The 22,372-nt window shown below is 36.9% G+C and overlaps 1 protein-coding gene and 1 long non-coding RNA gene across 2 annotated transcripts in view; one reads left to right on the forward strand and one right to left on the reverse strand.

Annotated features, from left to right (window-relative positions):
* LOC134796776 (uncharacterized) overlaps nucleotides 1-6,686 on the reverse strand; it is a 31,900-nt gene extending 25,214 nt beyond the window's left edge. Inside the window, exon 1 of the mRNA XM_063768996.1 lies at nucleotides 6,466-6,686. The gene's annotated coding sequence lies outside the window, so the exon portion shown is untranslated. The remainder of the gene's footprint in view (nucleotides 1-6,465) is intronic.
* Nucleotides 1-16,752, forward strand: part of LOC134796815 (uncharacterized) — a 210,742-nt gene extending 193,990 nt beyond the window's left edge. Inside the window, exon 2 of the long non-coding RNA XR_010144999.1 lies at nucleotides 16,309-16,752. This is a non-coding gene — a long non-coding RNA (uncharacterized LOC134796815). The remainder of the gene's footprint in view (nucleotides 1-16,308) is intronic.
* The last annotated feature ends 5,620 nt before the right edge of the window (nucleotides 16,753-22,372 follow it).

The raw sequence follows: 22,372 nt of genomic DNA on the forward strand, positions 1-22,372 counted from the left end.
ACTTGTTTTTTACATAAATGTATAGGTAATAAGATAATCTAGATGATTTGGATCACTTTGTCTCGGTAACATCATTAAAATAATTTCTATGTTTCAATACCTACTAAATCCGCAACCGCCATCACTCGCGAACGCACTTACGCCCTCTTCAGTCGCGCGGCAGCGCTTGTAGAGGACGGACCTGCGTCAGTGTGTTCCGCGCGGTCACGTGATTTTACCATTTACAAACAATGGGAAACAAAGCATAAGAAAAAGTCACTAAGTGCTATAAAAACACACTTTCTGATAACAGAAGCATCTAATACTTTACGAGGTGCTTGAAAGCGCCTAGCTTTCCTACATCAACAGTTAAAATATTTCAGTATTTTCACTAGGTCAGCAACCAATTTCAATGTAGGTAAATAATATTATATTCCTAGATAATATAATTGTGAGTATGTAAGTATGATATATTTACAGTATTTCACCTTTACTGATATACCTACGTCCGATCCGCAAAATGATTACATTTCTTCGTGCTCTTTGACTCCTTTGAAAATCAGAAATTATTTATTTGGATTGATACAGTATGGGGATGTTACAATATATGTATAGTGTTACGCTTTTAGTATGAGGGTGCCGAAGGCGCCCGGCTTTGGATCGCATGCAACGCGCCACGCCCGTCAAGCGTGCATATTCATCATCATAATCATAAATTTAAATAAATATAAAATGTCAAATTGAAATAATTGAAAAAATTACCCTAATAGGCATATCGCAATACAATTATTTAAGAACTAAATACATATCACTAATTTTAATATTTGACCACGGTCGACATGAATTAAATATAATTGAGAGTTCAAGGTGCCTACAGGCAGTTCATCTTGCGCTTGGTTGTATTAGTCTTGTTCGATAAACTGAACACAGTGAAAAATAGAGATAATACTCCTAAAAATACGTGTGATACCTCATTAGATTCGTCATAATGCCTAGAAAAATGCATTTGAAGCGTGTAGTAGCACACACAAAATATCAAAAGTTATAAGCAAAAAAAGGGGGAAAAAGTAGAGATCTTTAATTTCCCCAATATCTCAAAAAGTATTCATATTACGGTGCGAGATGGGTGGGGGGTGCTCGACCAAATATCATAGAGGGCCCCAAGACAAAACAAATTGCATTTAAAATTTTTCAAAATGGCCGACTTTTTTTTTTCAAGTTGGTCCGAGCGCGCTGAGATTTGGCATGGCGAAAGATAGAGGCCTCTAGATTCCTATGAAAAAAAAAATTTTGGAAAAAATCTAAGATGGCGGAAATAATGGTCATTTTAATTTTGTATGGCAACTTTTAACCGGTACGAGATGGGTGGGGGTGCTCGACCAAATGTCATAGAGGGCCCCAAGATAAAACAAACTGCATTTAAAAATTTTCAAACAGCCCGACTTTTTTTTTTAATTTTTTTCAAGTTGGTCCGAGCGCGCTGAGATTTGACATGCGGCGAGCTTGGGGGCCCAAGATTACCATGTGAAAAATTTTTTTTGGAAAAATCCAAAATGGCGGCGGACACGGGCCAAATTCAAATTTCCAAGTAGGTTAGGCGAGCCCGAAGGGCGAGCTTCAGACTGGGAGGCCGAAGGCCGACCCCGCGGAGGGCCGTCAGGCCCGGAGCTTTATCTCGAATGTCCAAGCATGCTCCACCCCCAGTAATTTTGGGCGAGCCCGAAGGGCGAGCTTCAGGCAGGGAGGCCAAAGGCCGACCCTAGTGGGCCGCGTTGGGCCGCGTTGGGCCGAAGGCCCGAAGCGTCACACGTGAGGAGGAAGTTGGAGCTGAAACACGACCCAATAGGAAAAGTTACGATTTCCCAAGCACGCGAGGCCGAAGGCCGAGCTGCGGGAATGAAGTTCTCGCATGCGGATCTTTTCTTTCTATCAAAAGTACAACTTTATTTATTTCTCCCTTTGGAAAACAAACTACTACACAACAATAACAACAGCAGGAATGGACTGCTACCAACAATGTGGGTTAGGTTAGGTTAGAACTGCGACCCTCACAGAAACGGACTGCTACCAGAAAAGTGGGTTAGGTTAGGTTAGAACTGCGACCCTCACAGGAACGGACTGCTACCAGAAAAGTGGGTTAGGTTAGGTTAGAACTGCGAACCCCACAGAAACGGACTGCTACCAGAAAAGTGGGTTAGGTTAAATAGGTTAGAACCGCGACCCTCACAGAAACGGACTGCTACCAGAAAAGTGGGTTAGGTTAGGTTAGAACTGCGATCCTCACATAACCGGACTGCTACCGAGCTACAGGAATGAAGTGCTCGCACGCGGATCTGTTTGTCCTAGCAAAAGTACAACTTTGTTTCTTTTCCCTTTGGAAAACAAGCTACTACGCAATTACAACAGCAACCACAACACGTCAACAACAGCACCAACAGCAAACAACACGCGTACCGCGGGGTCCTCGGGCCCCGCGCACAGAGTGAAACCTAGTTAATATTATTAAAGAGGAGGATATTTCCAATACAACATTATATACTTGCAGGTCTGTATCTCCATTATTTATACTTTTTATTCAACACTGAACACAGCTCCACGCCTCATTTTCGGCGTGAAAAAGCGATTACGTAACATTAATAGTTATTTGTACAACAAGAGATCAAAGTTTGATATTTCTTCGAGTGCTTATTTTGAGTCCCGTGCAAGCGAAAGATTCTATAACTCGCTACGCTCGTGAATCTAATTTAGAATCTTGAGCGTAGTAAGGGATTCAAAAGCGCACGAGATGTAAATAACTTTGATCTCGTGTAGTACACAAAATTTTTCACCCTAAGCAGTGAGAACATACCTAGAGGGACAGAGATAATAGAACCCAAGTATATCGAACTTGTATTAGACCCCGCATGTTGAAATGACTATAAAGGTCACTTGAATGTCATTTTGTCTCACTCAGTGAGCAAAATGCGATTTTGCTCACTGAGTGAGACAAAATGACTCAGTGAGCAAAATCGCATTTTGCTCACTGTTTTTAAGAAGCAAAGTACCCTTGTTCGAGCTGCTGAGGTGAAAATATAATTTTAAAGGTATTAAATATTCATTGAAAATTAAAAAAAAAATATGGTGTATTTAAAACATGTCAACAAATGTACTACTTGTAGAAATTTATCTTAAAGTTATTTAGGCAATTATTAATTAACTAAATTTTCTCAAACTTCCTTCTTTATTGAAAACGAAAAAAAAATTATAAATAACTATCGTAAAATTTTGTCGCTCTTCTCATATAAATGCTTAATAAGATCACATTATAAAAAATTTAATACGTTTTAAGACGCTATTTTGGGTTTTACACATTATTACGCGATCAAGATCATAAAAAAAAACATTTAGTAAACTTTACTAAATCAGATTATTTGTGAAGGGTGCGGAATACGGGGTGTGATTACAGGGAGTTCAAAATAAGGCGGGTATGAGACAATTTTTTTAAATATTTTGTGTTATTCAGTCAGTTACGTGGTCTTTCACTATCGGCCTCATCTGAGAATTCAAAGTCGCTCAACGAGCTATGGAGAGGGCTATGCTCGGAGTTTCTCTGCGTGATCAAATCAGAAATGAGGAGATCCGTAGACGAACTAAAGTCACCGACATATACCGTGTGCATATTTATTTGCGTTATTTGACATCTGTCACTCACAACAGCAATACAACGTAAAATGTCTCGCACATCGGAATCACAAAGGAAAACAATTGCACTACGAACGTTTACGTTCTACATCTTTTTTTAATTTTAGGGCTAGCCGGACACCACCTTTATGAATCGGTAGTCGTCTAAGTAAATCGATATGAATTTTTCATTTTTCTTTTAATAAAAATAAGGAAAAGGTGGATAATCAACTGTAAATATGGATATATTTATCGTCACCTAACAGACAACAAATTTGACACAGAAATAACATAAATAAACTTTAAAATAGATCCCCAGTTAGTTTAGATTTTGACGATGGGTGCGACCTACTCGGTCGGTGTATTAAATGCCTTGCGCGAAGACCATATAATTCTAGCTTTATTTAAATCGCAAATAAATATTAATTATACGTCACAATTCGATACCTCAGTCTACGTGCCATCCAATCGTAATCGCTTGCTGTGACTATCGATTTGGGTTAGTTACATCTCTATACAGGGTGTCCAGTAATTAATGGACAACCTTCTAACCATCGACAGGGCAGCTTAGGCTGGTCCAGAAAATGCGCTTATAGGTCTAGTAAAAGTTTCGTGGTTTTCGAGATAATCGCACTTTTGTCTTTTTTACTAGTTAGCACCATACTTCACTTTAAACACCATCTAGGCCATATCTTTATTTGTAGAAATGTAAATAGCATGTGTGATACCATTTTAGAATCAGTATTAGAAAAACTATTTTTAAGAAAGTTGGCCACTCTGTTCTCTATACATTTTTTTTTCACCACAAGCGGCCAGACTTCTTGAAAATGTTATATATATATATATATATATATATATATATATGTATATATATGGGCAGGCCACATTGCGCGCAAAGAAGATGGCCGATGGTGTCGAAAAGTGCTCGAGTGGAGACCACGGACTAGCAAGCGCAGCGTAGGACGTCCACCCACAAGATGGACAGACGACCTTGTTAAGGCCGTCGGAAGACGCTGGATGCGGGTCGCTTCCGACCGGAATGGAGGTCCAAGGGGAAGGCCTATGTTCAGCAGTGGACGTCTTATGGCTGAGATGATGATGATGAGTCAGTTACAACTTAATTAATAAAATATATATAATGTACTTAATAAAATGTAGGTACCATCGGTGCGCGAGTTTGACTCGCACTTAATTGAATTATTTTCTTGAAAACATTGTTTCGTTAAAATTGTGTGATCATTAAAGTAGTAGGTATAAAGTCGATAGGTATTGTAAACAATAATTTATTAAGTTAGGCAACAAAAGTATTGAAACTTGTGATAATGAGACCCACCAAAAACATTTTCATGTAAAATGTAGCCAAGACGAAACCATAAGGCTTGCACTGACAAAAAGTTATCAGAAATATACTTTAAAACTGTTTTTTTTAAGTACTACTGATCAGTAACAACGTTTTAATTTCACGGCAGCGTTATTGAGTTAAAGGAATCTGTAAAGTAAAATTATTGATTAAGGTTAATAACCATACGTCGTTATCGCGGGGGCAAAAACAAGCTTGTCAAAGAATAAATGTAACAGAACGTCTGTTTTGTAAAAGTGGAATATACTGCCTACACATTCAATCCTCTAAGATGTTTTTCATATCTAGCATAAAGTTTTCGCTTGAAAAGGTCAATTAATCTCGTATTTCACTTTGTAAACGTATACCTATAAGTCAACGTGTCAACTTGAAAAATAAGTCACCAATGTATTTAATTATTTATATCAGTATTTACTTCTGAAAGTATTTTATGTGATTTTAGTAATAGATGACCAAACATTTATTTAAATTCGATTCTGCTACATTTTGAACCCATAGGTACATATAAACGTTACTCGATAGGAATATCACTTCTGTTATTATTTATTTGTCATAATCTTTCACTACTGTCAAATCGTTGCTGCCCCCGCGATAACGACGTATGTTAATAACCTTTATAAATAGAACCCTTAATTGACCGTCTCCTTTAAAATTGTTACTTTCCTTTAGGTACTTTAACTCGAACACGCTGCCATGAAATTAAAACGTTCTTTACTGATCAATAATAAGTACACATGTCTATATAAAAATAATAATTCTACATGAAATGATCAGAAATACGTAATGCAAAAAATACATACGTACATATACAATAAAAACTCTAAAACGTGACCATTTCCCGGTCTAGTTAAAATACTGTCATCATAAGATCATTATACTGTGACCCGTCTGCAATGTTTACCGTGCGCGGCGCGCGCTCACGAGCTCGGCGAGAGGGTCGCGGGACGCGCGGGCGGGGCTTCACGGTTTGCCGCGCACCTCACCCCCTCAGATTCGTTGATGAGTCGAATCATATCGCCTTAAGTACCTAATATACCTCTAGTACATAGTGGTCATGGTAGACCAATTGGTTCTTACTATATGTACGCATTAGTACCTACATGCACTTATACAAAAGTATTACATATGTGTAGTACCTATGTCTTTATTAAAAATATATGTTTATATCTTTAAATTTAAACAAAGGTTAGCAGCTGATAAATACTGTAAAATAGCTCATTATGTAATTCTTAGTTTAGCAAAGTAATTTAGAAAGAGTTCAACTAAGTATGCTTGAAACTTTTCATTACTTTACCCAGACGATTAGTATTCATACAATGTTCGCCCTGCTCTAAATTATTCACTTTAGGAAGTACCGTCAAATGAGGGAGTAAAAATAATTATTCCTGATGCTTCATTTTATCTCAGAAACGTTTACGAAGAAAGATACCTACATTGTAATGGAATTAATTTGTCTAGGTACTTACACAAACTGCAATTGTTTTTATTCCAAATCCGTCATATCTCTTTACCAGTGTATTTCGCACTTAACATCACTGTACCACTATCTAAAACTCAGCACAATTAAAGTAACTAACTTTTTTTTAAATATTAATTGAATTCTAATCTGGAATTGCGGTTAGGACCGACGCTCGCGCACGTTCGATGGCTCGCTCGGCCGGAGCGAAGATCGCGGAGGCACCGAGTTACGTCATACGCCAAGGTCGCGGCGACGCAACCTACAAACTTGGTCGGATCTCGGAATTAATCTACAGATCAAGGTTAGCTACGAAACCGGCGAAGCTGCATGGAACTATGGCAACTAAAAATAGCGTATAAAATTATGAGGAGCATGCAATGCAGTAATGCAGTCAGCATCAACAGTAGCGAATCGAACAACCTGCCAACATATTTGATTAGGGGGTATAATTAACGCGATATAATTTCATTGTTTTTACCTTAAATTCCGACGTTTCAGCTGCTGAGTTGCACCAGCTGAGGTCACGGAAAGACTGACGTCTCAGCAAATGTCAACGGAGATGCCTATACAGTGTGGAAAGATAAGTCGGGCCCTGGAGGAAAACTACCTTAAATCCTTAAGCTGGCTCATTTAACTTAAAGGACATTCCTTTATTTTTCAAAAAGAAACAAAACTGCATTCAAAGTTTTCTAAAACTCGCTTGCCTCGCCCGGGACTCGAACCGACTAAAAATTCCAAAAAATAAAAACTCGCAATTTTATTCTACTAGTCGATACAGTTAATGTTAATGATAACATTTCTCCAAGAAATATTAGGTCTTACACTCGTCTGTCGTACAAAATATCCATAAAATCTAATATTTAGTAAGGTCACTGTGGGTAAGTCCGTCTACAAGGCAAGTCCGTCAACACGTTATAACTTTTGAATTTGAAGGCGTATGCGACTTTGGAGTCCAGTCGATTAACCAGTTTTTCGTGCTAGTTCCTTCTCTGTAAAACAGATGGCGCTGTGACAACCAAGTTCAGAGCAATCCGCCTCAATAAGTCATTTCGTGTTTTGAACTCGAAGTCATAGTGCGACAGCCGTTCGAAAAAAAATTTTAAAAATAGTTTTAAAAAAGATTGTGCATCAGAAAGTAACTACGTAGGTAGCATAAGAACCAGCTGTCTTTATTCTATTTTTAAAATATCAGAAATTAGCTTAGTTTTGTAATTACACGTTCCACAATTTATCATATTAAAATTTGACTAAGTTGGAAAGTCCGTCTATTATGTTCAAGGCAAGTCCGTCATATGCCGGAGTTTCGTTAAATCAGAGATTACCAACTGTTTTTGCGATTTTAATATTATAACGATTTGATAAGGTATCAAAAAATCCTCCAGACTTTGCGCATGATGTTACTTTATTAAATTTTGATCTCAGTATATTAAAAGAAACGATTAAAATTCATTTTAAAATTACTATTGATCTTATATTTCGGAAATCAAAATAATAATTATGTTAAATTATTTGCAAAAAAGGTTTACCACCCCATTTTGGTAGTATATGCCTTTGATTTAGAAAAATGGTGTTTATTTCGAATCTGAACCGTATATTAACAAGTTTAAAATACACTTTTCATTGTCTTGATCCGTTATTTTTAGGAATTTGACTACGAACATATACGCACCCATATTTTGGCTGTAATCATAACTAGACGGACTTCCCTTAAACTGCACGGGAAGTCCGTCTACTCGCCGAATTTTAAAAAATGCCATTGTTTTTGCTTAATTTGTGCTTGAAATGATCTGTCACTAAGGCTAAACTATTAATTATTAAATTCTTCATCGTATGCGATTACAAGCAGTAACATAGGTGAATAATTAACGGAACTAGATCACTCCAAAGTCAAAAAAAAATAAAGTATGCCGGACTTCGCCACATTGACCTTACTCAAGATTTTTTTTAGACAAGCCAAATTGAAGAAAAAAATAAAAATAATACTTTGAATGCAGTTTTGTTTCTTTTTAAAAATAAAGGAATGTCTCCTTTAAGTAAAATGAGCCAACTTAAGGATATAAGGTAGTTTCCCTCCAGGGCCCGACTTATCTTTCCACACTGTATATAAAACAATACTGAACTACCTGAAATTAGTTAATATAAATGTTCGGGGTTGACAAAGAAATTGCAGCTACCCGTTAAGTTTATAATATTTATTGTCCACGACACGCAAAACTCACATTATCCGTACACTGGTCCGAAGATATGTCCGCTGGTTTCAACATTTGAATCACTAGTCCCCAAGTAGACGATATTTTGTTATTTAATTTCAATCGCCTCTCTCACGATCCACGTCACGTCACGTCACATCACCCCAGTCTCCGTGACCACAGCTGGTGCAACTCAGCTGAAACGTCGGAATTTAAGGTAAAAACAATGAAATTATATCGCGGTAGACCCGTTCGTGTAATTAAATATGTGTACAAAACGCGAGAGTTTAAAGTGTTAACCTGCCAATATGATCTGCCACCCTCCTAAACTGAGACATTTAAATAATATTCACACCTCTAATACGAATGTGTTTCCAATTGTACACAAACTAAGTAAGTACACAGCACTGAATGATGCGAAGGCAGCTCAGGATTGAATTTAAACAAGTCTTCGATTTCAACTTTAGGCCATTTAATTATTTCTTGATGTTAAACATGGCGGTTAGCATATAAATTACATCGCGAGTCAATAGCTGATTGAAAGTAATCTCCACCTTGCCTCTTTGAAACGGGAAAATATTCACAAAATGCTCAGATGGCAACGTCAGGTTTGTAAAGTGATATAGACCCTGAAAAACAAAAACCATGTTAAAAGCTGGATACCGTTTATGAGTAGTAAGTTCAAATCAAAGGTAGAAATCATTATAGCTATTAAAATGAAACTAGTTTTATGTAAAGTTGTCTTCGTTGTTGTGTGTTCACGTTTGCAGTTGCACAAATTCCAGAGCTTCAGAAAATGTCTTGAGGAGCGAGAGTTTAACAGAAAAAAGTGACAGTAGATAGGTATTTGAAACGATGGAAATGTAGTTTAATAACAAAATTCATGGGATCTTTGTTGTTAGGAATGGCAAGAATGAGAATAAAAAGCACAGCTAGGATTAATGTTATTGGGACACTTGCCACCTTTATTTGCCTGAGCAGTGAGCACTAGTAAGTGTCACGAAAAGTACAACTATGCATGCATAGTAGTGGAATTTGAGTATATCAGAATAGACAGATATACCAGAGAGATTCTATGAATATTAGAACGTTGAGAACTACCTTAGCGTGAGAGGTAAAACTAGGAATAGTGTGAAAAGAGAAAAATGTGAAGTGAAGGACTGACAAGAATAAAGGTACTTTGGACATGTATGTGTTTGTTACACGAGGGGAATGATCTCTGCGAACTATCTTTGACCTGCTGAATTCGAAGGAAGCAAAAAGGGAGTGCCAGGAGCATAGAATGTTGGAATTCGTAATCTGTATTTTTGAAACCAAGATAACGTACTGGCTGCACAGGACAGGATACACCTTGTTTTGCTAGAATAATCTGCATGAGTTTGCCAAAATATTGATCGCGTTGGATCATATCACATAACTTCATATGAAACTCCATGTGAGAACGCTTGAACTGATTATTTTGTGATTCGAAAAACTGCAAACGTATCTGTGAAGAAAGATAATTATGAGTCAGTATGAAATAGAATTAGCTTAAACCGCGTTGATAAATAGAAATAATAAGACTTATCATTATCACCCAGTTTCACATCCGCAAAAAGGCAGCCACGGTGGGGCATAAGGCTTCCTTCTCTGTTTTCTAGGTAAATACAATGATACCGTGCAGATCCCCAGACACTTACATGATCGTTCTCTTAACCAGACCGTCGGTTTATCTTTTGGATAGTCTACTCACGCTGCGTTTTCCAGTATCTGTTCATCACATTCACAATACCTAAGTCTAGTACGTCTAAGTAGTCAAATAGAAAAATATGAGTGCATATAACTTACTCATTACTACGATTATGTCCCATAGTTCTTACTTCGCTGACATAAGAGCTATGGGACATATCTTTCATGTGCACCCATATTTTTACACTAGACCGTACTTATACCTAATCTTTATTCGACGTCGATAGTCTTACTTTTCGACGTGCAAAAACTCAACATGGTGAAGTGAGTGAGAAACCATTGGCAATTGTAACTACCGTGACGTTATTTCCCCAGGCATATTTAAGTCCTACGGTTGTATCAAAATAGTAGGGGCTCCTTCTGCCATATCGAATGATTTTTGCAGAAACGTTGTAGACATGCTTCTCGTCGACAAAGGTCACCTCAGCGCGTTCGGGAACAAACGTAACACCCTGCAAATTAAACACTTTCAGTGATAAGTTCCTTGTAAACTTACCCGGCACGTTTGACTTATTTAAATAAGATTATGCTCTTCTCTTAATTGACGACTGCGGCAATGATGCAGGGTAGTGGAAATAATTTATTTCCACTACAAATAACTATAAAATTACACATTTTTTTTAAAGTTTGGGATGCCAAAATTAAATAATAAATCAATCACAGGCATTTTCACACACTTAAACGAAAAATTTGAAGCAACTATATCCAGGATAAAACAAAAAGTCTGTATTGTTTTACATACCAAAGTCCATTTATAGAGAAGTAAAATAAAAATGACTTTGATCCACGCTAAGCTCACATGCCTCATAATGCATTGAAATGAATGTAATGATTAGCAATAAAATTCCGTGTTCGGTGGTCCGAATACTAACGAAAATTTAATGGTTGCCTAATACTTGATGAATCCACATGCATAATGAATATAAACTGTGATAGTCGTACATCCGGCACTCTCATCCAGATAATTAATATATATTCGATTATATGCTCGGTGACTCTCATGTACATTTTGATATGCGCTATAGGCAGCTATTACATTTTCGATACCTATGACTTTGGTAGGTATATCAATATCACATTAAGAAAACTACTTAATGCATTTAAGTACTTACATTATAAGTATTATTTTATTAGATTACACAATTAATGCTATTTTCCGAAAAAACGGGCAATTTAAACTGAAAAATTCCGAACCACAAAATAAATTAAACAATTTCTGCATATAAACTCGAGCAAGACTTGAAGAGCTCTCATAAGACTAATTGCTTTTTAGCAAACAAGCATATGAAGTAATTTCCAGAACCCAACAATATATTTTGTTACAGGAATTTTGCCCTCATGATATGATTTACTCCGCCCTTCGAGGCTCATAAACGCGATGGAGGATCGTTAAGTGACGTCATAAATAGCCGTATGTCAGTGATGATGCGCTATAAAATGCTTATAGCTTTCTATGTATGGCGTACTAACGCCGTAAAAGATACATCGTCGGCTTAAGTCGCAAACCTCGGAACTCCTCCGGGGGAGTTACGAGGTTTACGACTTTAAGTATTGTTGCCCAAGGTAGCAATTACTAATTTCCTTGAAATGGAGTTACGAGGTTTGCGACTTAAGCCGACGACATGGAGTGGAGCTAGTTTATATACAATATATACTTAGTAATCTATGGACTAACCATTAATTGTGGAGTATTTCTTTCATACAGTTATTTATATATTTATGAAATATAATTTTAGTAAAAATGGTACCTATTAAAAAATCGGATGCAGGATCATAATATTACAGCTAACTCGCAAGAAAAACTTCAACATTTATTCAGCAAATAGGCCACAAAGGCACTTTTACACGTCAACATTGAATTTACATACAAGCAAAAATAATAACAATACATCAGCAAAAATCCCCGTGCTGGTTTGCGAAAGGTGAATTTTGTAGAAAGGCTATATGAGAAATATAGGTACATCTGTGGAACTAATTTATTCAATAACAAAACTTATACAAACTATTATTAAAATTATGTATAAACTAAATAAATTAAAACTAGAACTAATAAAATAAATAAATAAAACTTACTCACCTACCTTAGGTCCCCCAGATCTGTCCCCTGCGGAAGGGTGCCAATAAGGCTGGCTACATTCCCACGCTGAATAGCTATGCCTATTCTTTGGCCTAGGAATGAGCCAGCCCTAGGGTCACCCGTGGTTTCCAATAGTCTTTTTTTTAGGCCCTTAAAAAGATTGTGAGCGTCACGACACCACGGCCCCAGGGTCTCTACCGCGAACGCCGCAAATATGTGGTTGTTTGTAAGACCAGCATATTTGCGGCGTTTTAGGGTTTCAGCCGCTGCCGCCGCGTCGCCAGCTCTCTGAGACGTGGCGACTAGATGGGACGGCGCTAGGGTGTCTACACATGTGGCATCCCAGATGAGCGGCCGTCCCATCTGCCAGGGGATGAGGGTTATTCCATCGGGCCTCTTGCCATCGGCGCGCGCCAGACCGGCTGGTTCCAACGCGGCCGGCACGCCCACGCTGACAAAGGCCCGACGGATGACATCGTTGAGGCTGGCGTGGCGGGACAGGCGGCCGGCACTCCTTCGGCAGGAGAGGCCGTGGGAGCCCAGACTGTCAACATCTGTTCCGCAGGGACAGCTGTGGGGGACAACTATTTCGGCGCCTAGGCGGAGGCCGACAGCCAGTCTGAAAGAATTGTTGTCCAGTAAAGTTGCGCAATTAATGGAGGGGAAGGCGTGTAGCCAAAAGCCGGATTCATGTTGGGATGAGGCAAGAAGGCGGGCTTTTTCTCTGTTGGATTGTGCTGAATTTAGCAGCCAGTTTTGTACTTGATGGCAGAGCGGTTCGTCCCAAAATCGTTGGGTTGATTTTTCGGCCGGCATGTCTTTGTTCGGGCAAGCTAGACGCCACGCATTTTCTGCTTCCGACAGGTACACTACCTCGAAGTCACGCAGTGACGGTGTGAGTATTTTACCTACGAGGGATAGTGTACCATGCACGGAAGACAGAAAAGCGGGCAGTGCGACACTAGATATCTGCCTTATACCTAGGCCACCAAACCGTATAGGCAATGTGGCGTGGATAAATTGCCTATTGTCAATATTAATATTGAAGATTTTTTGTATTTCGATGTGTATAATTTCATCGACCTTTTGACATAATTGTGGATATTTGAAAAGAGGGCTGCATCGCATTACGTACGTAAATTTAGGAACGAAAAGACAAAACCGAATGATAAAAAAAGCCATGTGTGAATTAATTTGTAGAAGGCGGTCCGAAATTTCAGAAAAACGATGAATTTGGGTATCAATGTATTCTGGAATTGATTCTTCAAACACTGGGGCTCCAAGGAGATGAAGCGAGCTTTTGGTGAGTAATTGTATGCCAGGGCAGTTATTTCTAAAGTCGTTTATAATTTGTGTATCATTTTGGACATCTGGGCTTACAAAAAGTTCACATTTGCTCATATTGAGCTCCAGGCCGATTTCGCTGAATTTGGTAACTAAAAAGCGAAGATCAGCGAGGACAGGTACATCTTCAAAAGGGCCATTTAAAGAAGGGAAGTTTCGTGAAAGGGAAAAGATTGTGAACAAATAGCATTAAATAATCGTCTAATGTTGCTTTTCGAGTGCTGCAGTTGCAGTTACCATAAAAATATCCAAATTACTATACTCGTAGTTCCTCTACAGTTCTATAGAAAATATAGACTTATTTTATTTAGGAAAATAACAACACACATTTGCCATTTAAACGAGCATTTGAACCAACCTAAATAAAATACCCCGAGTTTAAATGACTGGGGAAATTGACCGGAGGTGTCTTCACGGCCTGTGGAGCAAACGACGGGAGAACGATTGCTTTCAGCTTTGTATAGGCTTCTTTTGTTAGCAATTGGGGACATTCGAAAATTAGGGAGATTCGCTTTTTATTCCTTTGGCCAAAATATTTAAGCTTATAATATTTAAAACTTTCGCGTTTTGAACACATATATATTTACTCACATTTATAGACGGGTCTATCGCGAATTTATTTTATTACCTTTATGTATTTAAGGTTTCACTTGTCGTGGTCGCGGCTAACGAAACGACGGTAAATAAACGTAATGAAATAAATTCGCGATAGACCCGTCTATAAATGTATTAACTCACATTTATTTAAGTTTATTCTGACAAATAGTAGAGTTAGGCTACGAAACACGTAAAAAATACTGTGATGTGGTATTGAACTGCAATAACAATACGATAAATAATAAAATCTTGTCTTTACCTAAATATATCGAATAGATAGTATGAAATCTAGCCTGTTATTTTTAAAGCACAAAACGACAACAATTTAAGGTTGAATGACGAGAGCTACCTGGCGTTGTCAGGCAGAGGGCGCTTGAGTCATCTCGAGGTCGACGCAAGTGGAGGGTTAAGTAGAAAAGTAGGCACAGCTCAACGACTCAACGATAAGGGCAGTGAAGGGTTCGCGGCTCAACGAGTTGTTCTTTCCTAACTCAATTTGTGTTTATGGGGAATTTGTTTGTTGTTCTGAATGCCTAGAATAGGGAAACGTACATATGTACCTAGGTAGGTACATGTATTACATATTACGTAACTTAAACATAGTTACGTAATATGTAATACATGTACCTACCTACCTAGGCACATATGTAAAATCTAAACCAATATTATCAATTTGGTCGATTGCTCGTTATAATCAGTTCGTTTCGAGATTAAATGACTTGCACTTTGGTATTAAGACGTACGCTTTCGTTACATGGGCACATACAATAGTTGGTGTGCTTATTACTAAAATATAATTTAGTGATGACATTGCGTTTTCAGAACTGCTCTATAGGATATTGTGGATGGTAAAATAAAACGCCTACGCAATATCAACGGGAACTGAATCAACGAGAATATGATGCTATCTTTACTGGCAAGGATATTGGTTGATTCTGTGTAACATTAGGTATATTACACAATCTATAGGTATACACAATTTGCGACAAAATAAACAAGTTATTTCATTTAATATTGTAAGGAATAAAAAACAACAAAATAATCGGTATCAAGCTTACAAAATGTCTATCTTATGTCTAATCAAAGTCAATTTTAGCAATTAAATTATAGTTGAATTATCGAGAAGATGGAATTGCATTTGTAGTGGTTGTATGCTGATAGTACAAGAAAATAGAAAATTCAAATATAGAATGCCTGTAAACAAACAATACTACTACATATGCAATTCCACGCTCTCGATGATTCAACTATACTGTCCTACAGACGCCTCAAATAAATGTGCTGTAGTTTTGGGAAAACTTATCGCATTACATGTAATGGATTTTTTAAAATAAATAAATACAAAAACATATGGTCACAAATGGAATAAGTACTTACACTTACTACTACCTAATAAGTGTTATTTACTATGTATTATTTTAACGAATTAAGTAACTACTTTAATATGTATATGTATGTACCTAATGCCGAATGCAAATATGTTATTTAATGCAAAATGGGTAATGTGACTACTACTTAATTTATATGACCTTCATAGAGAAAAGCGGCCATTACACTAGCTTAAACATTATTCGAAACGCATTATAGCCAACCCTTCTTCGGCAGGCGGGTAAAAAAAGAATTTGTAATATACCGGTTGGCTAAAAAGATGGATATATTATGTGCAGTGATACGAGTACATTCGTCGCGAATCGTTTCGTCTTTAAATTCTATATCTTGCGCCTTGCGAGTTCCGAGCGTCGGAAATGGAATGTTTACTGCACAACAAGATATTGAGTTTTGCGGAATATTTCTGCGTGATCGACTTCGTGGCCTATATTTTTAGGGTTCTGTTGGCTAAATGGCAAAAAACGGAACCCTTATGGATTCGTCATGTCTATCTGTCTGTCTGTCTGTCTGTCCGTGTATGTCACAGCACTCACAGCCACTTTTTTCCGAAACTATAAGAACTATACTGTTGAAACTTGGTAAGTAGATGTATTCTGTGAACCGCATTAAGATTTTCACACAAAAATAGAAAATATAAACAATAAATTTTGGGGGTTCCCCATACTTAGAACTGAAACTCAAATTTTTTTTTTCATTATAACCATACGTGTCATACGTGTGGGGTATCTATGGATAGGTCTTCAAAAATGATATTGAGGTTTCTAATATTTTTTTATTCTAAACTGAATAGTTTGCGCGAGAGACACTTCCAAAGTGGTAAAATGTGTGTCCCCCCGCCCCCCTGTAACTTCTAAAATAAGAGAATGATAAAACTAAAAAAAATATATTATGATGTACATTCCCATGCAAACTTCCACCGAAAATTGGTTTGAACGAGATCTAGTAAGTAGTTTTTTTTATACGTCACAAATCGTACACCGCAATTTTATTATGTTACTAGCTGCTACGGGCGAGTCCGACTCGCACTTGGCCGTTTTTTTATGTTCTAAACTAATTCAAATCGAATGTTTTTACGAAGATATGCTGTCGGTAATGGAGTTAATAATAATGCAAAAAACAGATAAGAAAATTTAAAAATGCCTTTGAAGTAATTTTTCAGTTTATTTTTACAAACAGAAATTGGCATTAAATCAGCTACCATGTTAGCCAAAAATGTTTTATACATATAAAGCGCGTATGCAACTGTGCGTTTTGCATTGGTAAAAGCGAATGAACAAAATACGATTGTAATTGTATACGTCGAATAATCATTTGAGTATTGACTTCCATCTTCCATTTCACGTACCATTAGCGTTTGCTCATTGCGGTCCGGCAGGCGCTGTTATGTTTCAGTTAAATAATAGTACATTTCGATGCTAGTGCGGAAGGTATGTCATTACTTCACGAGTACCGAGATATCTTGCCACGAGCCGCAGGCGAGTGGGAAGACTCGGGACGAGTGAAGAATGACATTTCCGCACGTGTATCGAACGACGTTTTTTAATACAGTTGCGAAAAAATAAGTAAAACATTGTTAATCGTACACTAAACAAAAGCGGTAACAGTGACAACTCGCTTAGACGTCGTCTTTAAGTATATTATATCTATGGGCGTTTGGCAGCTATTCCGTTCCATTCAGACACCTTATTAAGAACGGAATTTTCAATATTCAAAATTAAAAAATAAACGTGTTATAATGATGAAGAGGTAAGTATTAAAATATGAAATATGTATATTTTTCATATTCTTACATTAACAGTAGGTTTTTATGCTGATATTGCTGATTACGACGTTTAAAGGAAACTAATATTAACACTATAATATTAGTTTCCTTTAAACGTCGTAATCAGCAGAAAAACCTACTGTTAATGTAAGAATGTGAAAAATATACATATTTCATATTTTAATACTTACCTCTTCATCATTATAACACGTTTATTTTTTAATATTGAATATTGAAAATTCCGTTCTTAATAAGTTGTCTGAATGGAACGGAATAGCTGCCAAACGCCCATAGATATAATATACTTAAAGACGACGTCTAAGCGAGCTGTCACTGTTACCACTTTGGTTTAGTGTACGATTAACAATATTTTACTTATTTTTTCGCAACTGTATTAAAAAATGTCGTTCGATACACGTGCGGAAATGTCATTCTTCACTCGTCCCGAGTCTTGCCACTCGCCTGCGGCTCGTGCCAAGATATCTCGGTACTCGTGAAGTAATGACATACCTTCCGCACTAGCATCGAAATGTACTATTCTCAAAAATGGACGGCAAAGTCGACTTTGCCGTTTAAAAAATAGGTCGCGAAGCGCGTAGTTTATGGTCAGTCAAAAATTAAAAAGTTAAAAACATTGCAGTCTCGATTTTGGGACTGCAATGTTGCATACAAATTCCATTATTTGTCGAGTTCCAAACTTTTTAAAAGTTGAAATGGCCATATCAAATGAAGGCACAGGCCCATTAAACAGCCAAACAGATGATTAGTACCGCGACTATTTAGCTGTCTCAAATAGGTTGGCGTATTTTCGGCAGAAAAATACACTTCTATTTTTTTATAAAAAAAATAAAAAGGCGGCAAAGCTAATTTTTTCAATTGTTTCTACTTTTTTCTGTGAAAATATATACGTAAGAACGTTGCTTTTGTAAAATATTTCTATGATATTTATATTTCTTGCACCATTTTTGAGAAAAGCACTATATATGACTCGGCTGGAAGGCTACTTGCTGGCTTCGGATTCAATTAAACGGACTCCCAAGGTCGTCCGTTTAAAACGAATCCTCAGCCTGCAAGTAGCTGCTTCCGAGCCTCGACAATAATGTACTATTTCATATCACCTATTCGAAAAAGGGCTTTTTCTTCCCTGCTAGGAGGGATCAAAGTTGTACTTTTCTGTTCTAGGACACGATTTTTGCTTTCTTGCATACTATATTTTTTTTATCAAATAATACATATTTTGGAACATAACAATTTCCTCATAGTTGATGTGAAAAGCAGTATGTGTCACACGGTATCAAAATTATTTGGTCTTGGGCGTTAACACTTGAATCCCTCATTACGCTCAGGATTCTACTTTAGAATCCCTCTACGTTCGGGATTCTATTGTAGAATCCATCGCTTCATTCAGGATTCAATGTACGTTGTGGACGGAAATATATCATTTTGATCCCTTGTAACACAAACTACTATAGCTTCAACCCCTTAATACGTAGAAGATTGAAAACGAATTAATACTTATTTTAGGTAACTTAAAGTTGATTTAAAAACGCTTTTTCTTGTTCAAAAATAATAGATAATAGTCTTTAATCAATTGAAGTTCTTTTTATTAAAAAGGTATTACAAGTAAACCTAACTAACTTTATTAGGTAAGAAGGTAAATTAATCACTATGGTATGTCGCTTAACTCTAAAACCTTCTTACATTTTACTTCCAATAATAAAATAATAAGCAAGTCTTCTTATCTCACATTTTGTAGGAATAATCTTCCATAAACATTCCTTTTATCTAGGCTATTTTTTCAAGCTGAATGCACTACTCCATATTGATATGCCCCAATAATCCTGGCTCGGGAGCTTCTAAGCGCGCGTTACAGGGTTGGGCGGACGCGCAACTGCCCGTGAGGGGGCCAATACAAATGATGCGGTATCGGCTGCCATGCAACGTTAACATAATATTACATTGGTATATTTATTTAAAAATGGAAGCACTTTTCCCAATCTTCAGAAGGTGTTTTTTTGCAATAAATATAGGTACTTACCTATAGTCCGTCAAACAATTATGTCAGCAGAATAACATTTTGATTCGATATAAGTTTTTAATTGACCTTGTTCGAATGGTTTTTGTATTTGTTTGGTTTTCGTCCATTCTTGGAGTTATTTTGATTATTAACATCTTAATAGGACTGACACTAAAAAACCGGACAAGTGCGTGTTGGACTCGCCCACCGTGGGTTCCGTACTTTTTAGTATTTGTTGTTATAACTGCAACAGAAGTACGTCATCTGTGAAAATTTCAACTGTCTAGCTATCACAGTTCATGACATACAGCCTGGTGACAGACAGACAGACGGACAGTGGAGTCTTAGTAATAGGGTCGCGTTTTTACCCTTTGCGTACGGAACCCTAAAAAAGACATTAAATGAATGACTGAATGATGCTTAATTTTTCAACTCCGTAAGCTTTCCGTCTCATAATAAACTAATGAATTAGTTTTCATGAGTCGCTTTTGCCTCTCATTTACAAACAACATAGCCTCAAAACATTAAATTTATCTAGCCTAATTTGTCGAGCTGAATGAATAATCCGATTATAATTAATTACATACGTTAGCCCACGTCCACGCATGAGTGATGGAAGCGAAAACGTGATCAATCAAAAGTTTTAATTTTATACGTACGAATTTAAATTGCGAGAAGTTATTTTATTAAATTGTAAATCCGTGCAGGGTTAAGGTCTGTTATACTTGTAATTACCCGTACCTAACCTAAAATCATACTGTCATAAATAATTAGATGATAACTTATCATCAATGTCCATTTATACCTAACTGATGTGAATGTCATTAATTTATGTACCTACCTACGAACCCTTATGTAACTACTTACCTGCTATTGTTATCATAATTACAGATCTTTGTGAGCAGATTTATAAAATCAAAGTCTTTCTTGATTGATCCATCGTCCTAACAAATGAACTGGAACAAATAGATAAAGCAGTATTTAAAACGAGCGGTTAACCCCAACGACGTGACTAATGAATTGAGAAAATGTCGGTTCGCTAGGTAACCCAGGTAACCACACCGACATGGTGTAATAAATCTACTATAATTTTTCACAGTTAGCATATCGAAGCTAGTTATATGTTCACCTTTGGCATTTTTGGGTCAAAATTATTTTAGTTGTCTTGTTTCTGACCACTCTGTCACGATTTTATTTGTGTCTTTTTACATTATCAAATAAAAAACTCGAGTGCTGCAATACTCGATCATGAAATAAAAAATAAATAAATTTGAATCTAAATCGTATGATTTGAATCTAAATCTTCTATATTTCATGATATAACTACACTATAAATTTGTATCTTCCTCTTAAATACAATGCCTTCCTAGCTATAGATTATATTTTACACGAGTAAATTTAAAAACTAAATTTCGTCAAATATAAAAATCTCCACTCCGTCACATTTTGCGGGGACAAAAAAATACAACGAAAAGAATTTTGATTTTTTTATTGACTTCTGACGTTTCAGCAAAGATTATATGTAGTTGTTCAGGCTTGAAAAGCAATATGAAAATAAAAGAGTACGAAAAAAAAAATGTTTAAGTTGTTAGTGTCGATCTCTTTAAGGCGTTTTTATCCAGGGATTGCTTAGCTTCATACATTTGTAAATCCTTATTCGGCTGTCTTATTATTTTCGTACGATAATTATTCTTACTAAGGTTAGGGAAAGAATGAATAGTTGAATCTTTAAGCAAAACAAAGTAGCCCAAAGATTAAGGAGAGGTCTCCTCCAGAGCCTTTAGATTTTTCCCATTCTGTATGTTTTTTTAGAGCATTTATCGCTCTAACCTAGAATATGTTTATATGTAGTTATGTAGTAAAATTAAACATCCTTTGCATTAAGGGCTGTTCATAGTTTTCCAATAGGTAGGTAGGTATACCTGATTCTACTCGTAATATGTTTGAAACTAATTTAACTTGGGCAGGTATTATACTACATATCGAATATTTTGTTTGATATGAAGCGTTCGTGCGAAACTAATGCTAATACTAGTAATATGTATGTTATAATATTATATTACTTAATTAATTACGTTACGTATTAACTAGTGCCTATGCCTATTCCCTGGATTAGTTGCCAAGCGGACACCAGGCTCCGATGAGCCGTGGCAAAATGCCGGGATAATGCGAGGAAGATGATGTATTAATTACTTGAGTAATGTGAATATGCTATCAGCACAGTATTGCTTAGAATCAAAGTGCTCCAGACTGCGTAATATGAAGCATTTTTAATGCAGGCACTTTTTTTACTTGTAAAATGATTTGCAGAAAGCATCTCCACACGGTGACATTCTTCACTATTTTATAGCACAACTACCCATCGTACCTTCTATAAAATTACTCCATACTAATTTGCGCACCCATGTGCGCAATGTGCGATGACTGTGAGTCGTCTTATTATGCACATCTTTTCAGGTAAGCTCATCAGATGGCTCCCTCCTATTTTGGCCGTACAAATCCGGCCAAAATATGAGATCACTAAGCAGGAGCTTAGTGACCTTTTTTCGCTGCGCATTGGTAGGTATGTATGTGGTCGCCAGTCGAGATTCTCTTTAACCTTTCTGCCTCGACGGCCATCGGGTTGAAGAACAATGTGACCCGTTCGCATTCTCTTAGATAAGCCTAGCTGGCAACCCTCTCAACTATCTGTCGAAGAATGTTGTTCTGTGTAGTGTGTACCTACCTCTTCATGTATTTTGTACGAAAATTCCAGCTCGCTCAGTTGCCCTTTGAGTGACTTTGAGCCTTTTATTTTATTTATGGGGTTGG

This window comes from Cydia splendana, chromosome 14, assembly GCF_910591565.1.
Source record: "Cydia splendana chromosome 14, ilCydSple1.2, whole genome shotgun sequence".
Lineage (NCBI taxonomy): Eukaryota > Metazoa > Arthropoda > Insecta > Lepidoptera > Tortricidae > Cydia > Cydia splendana.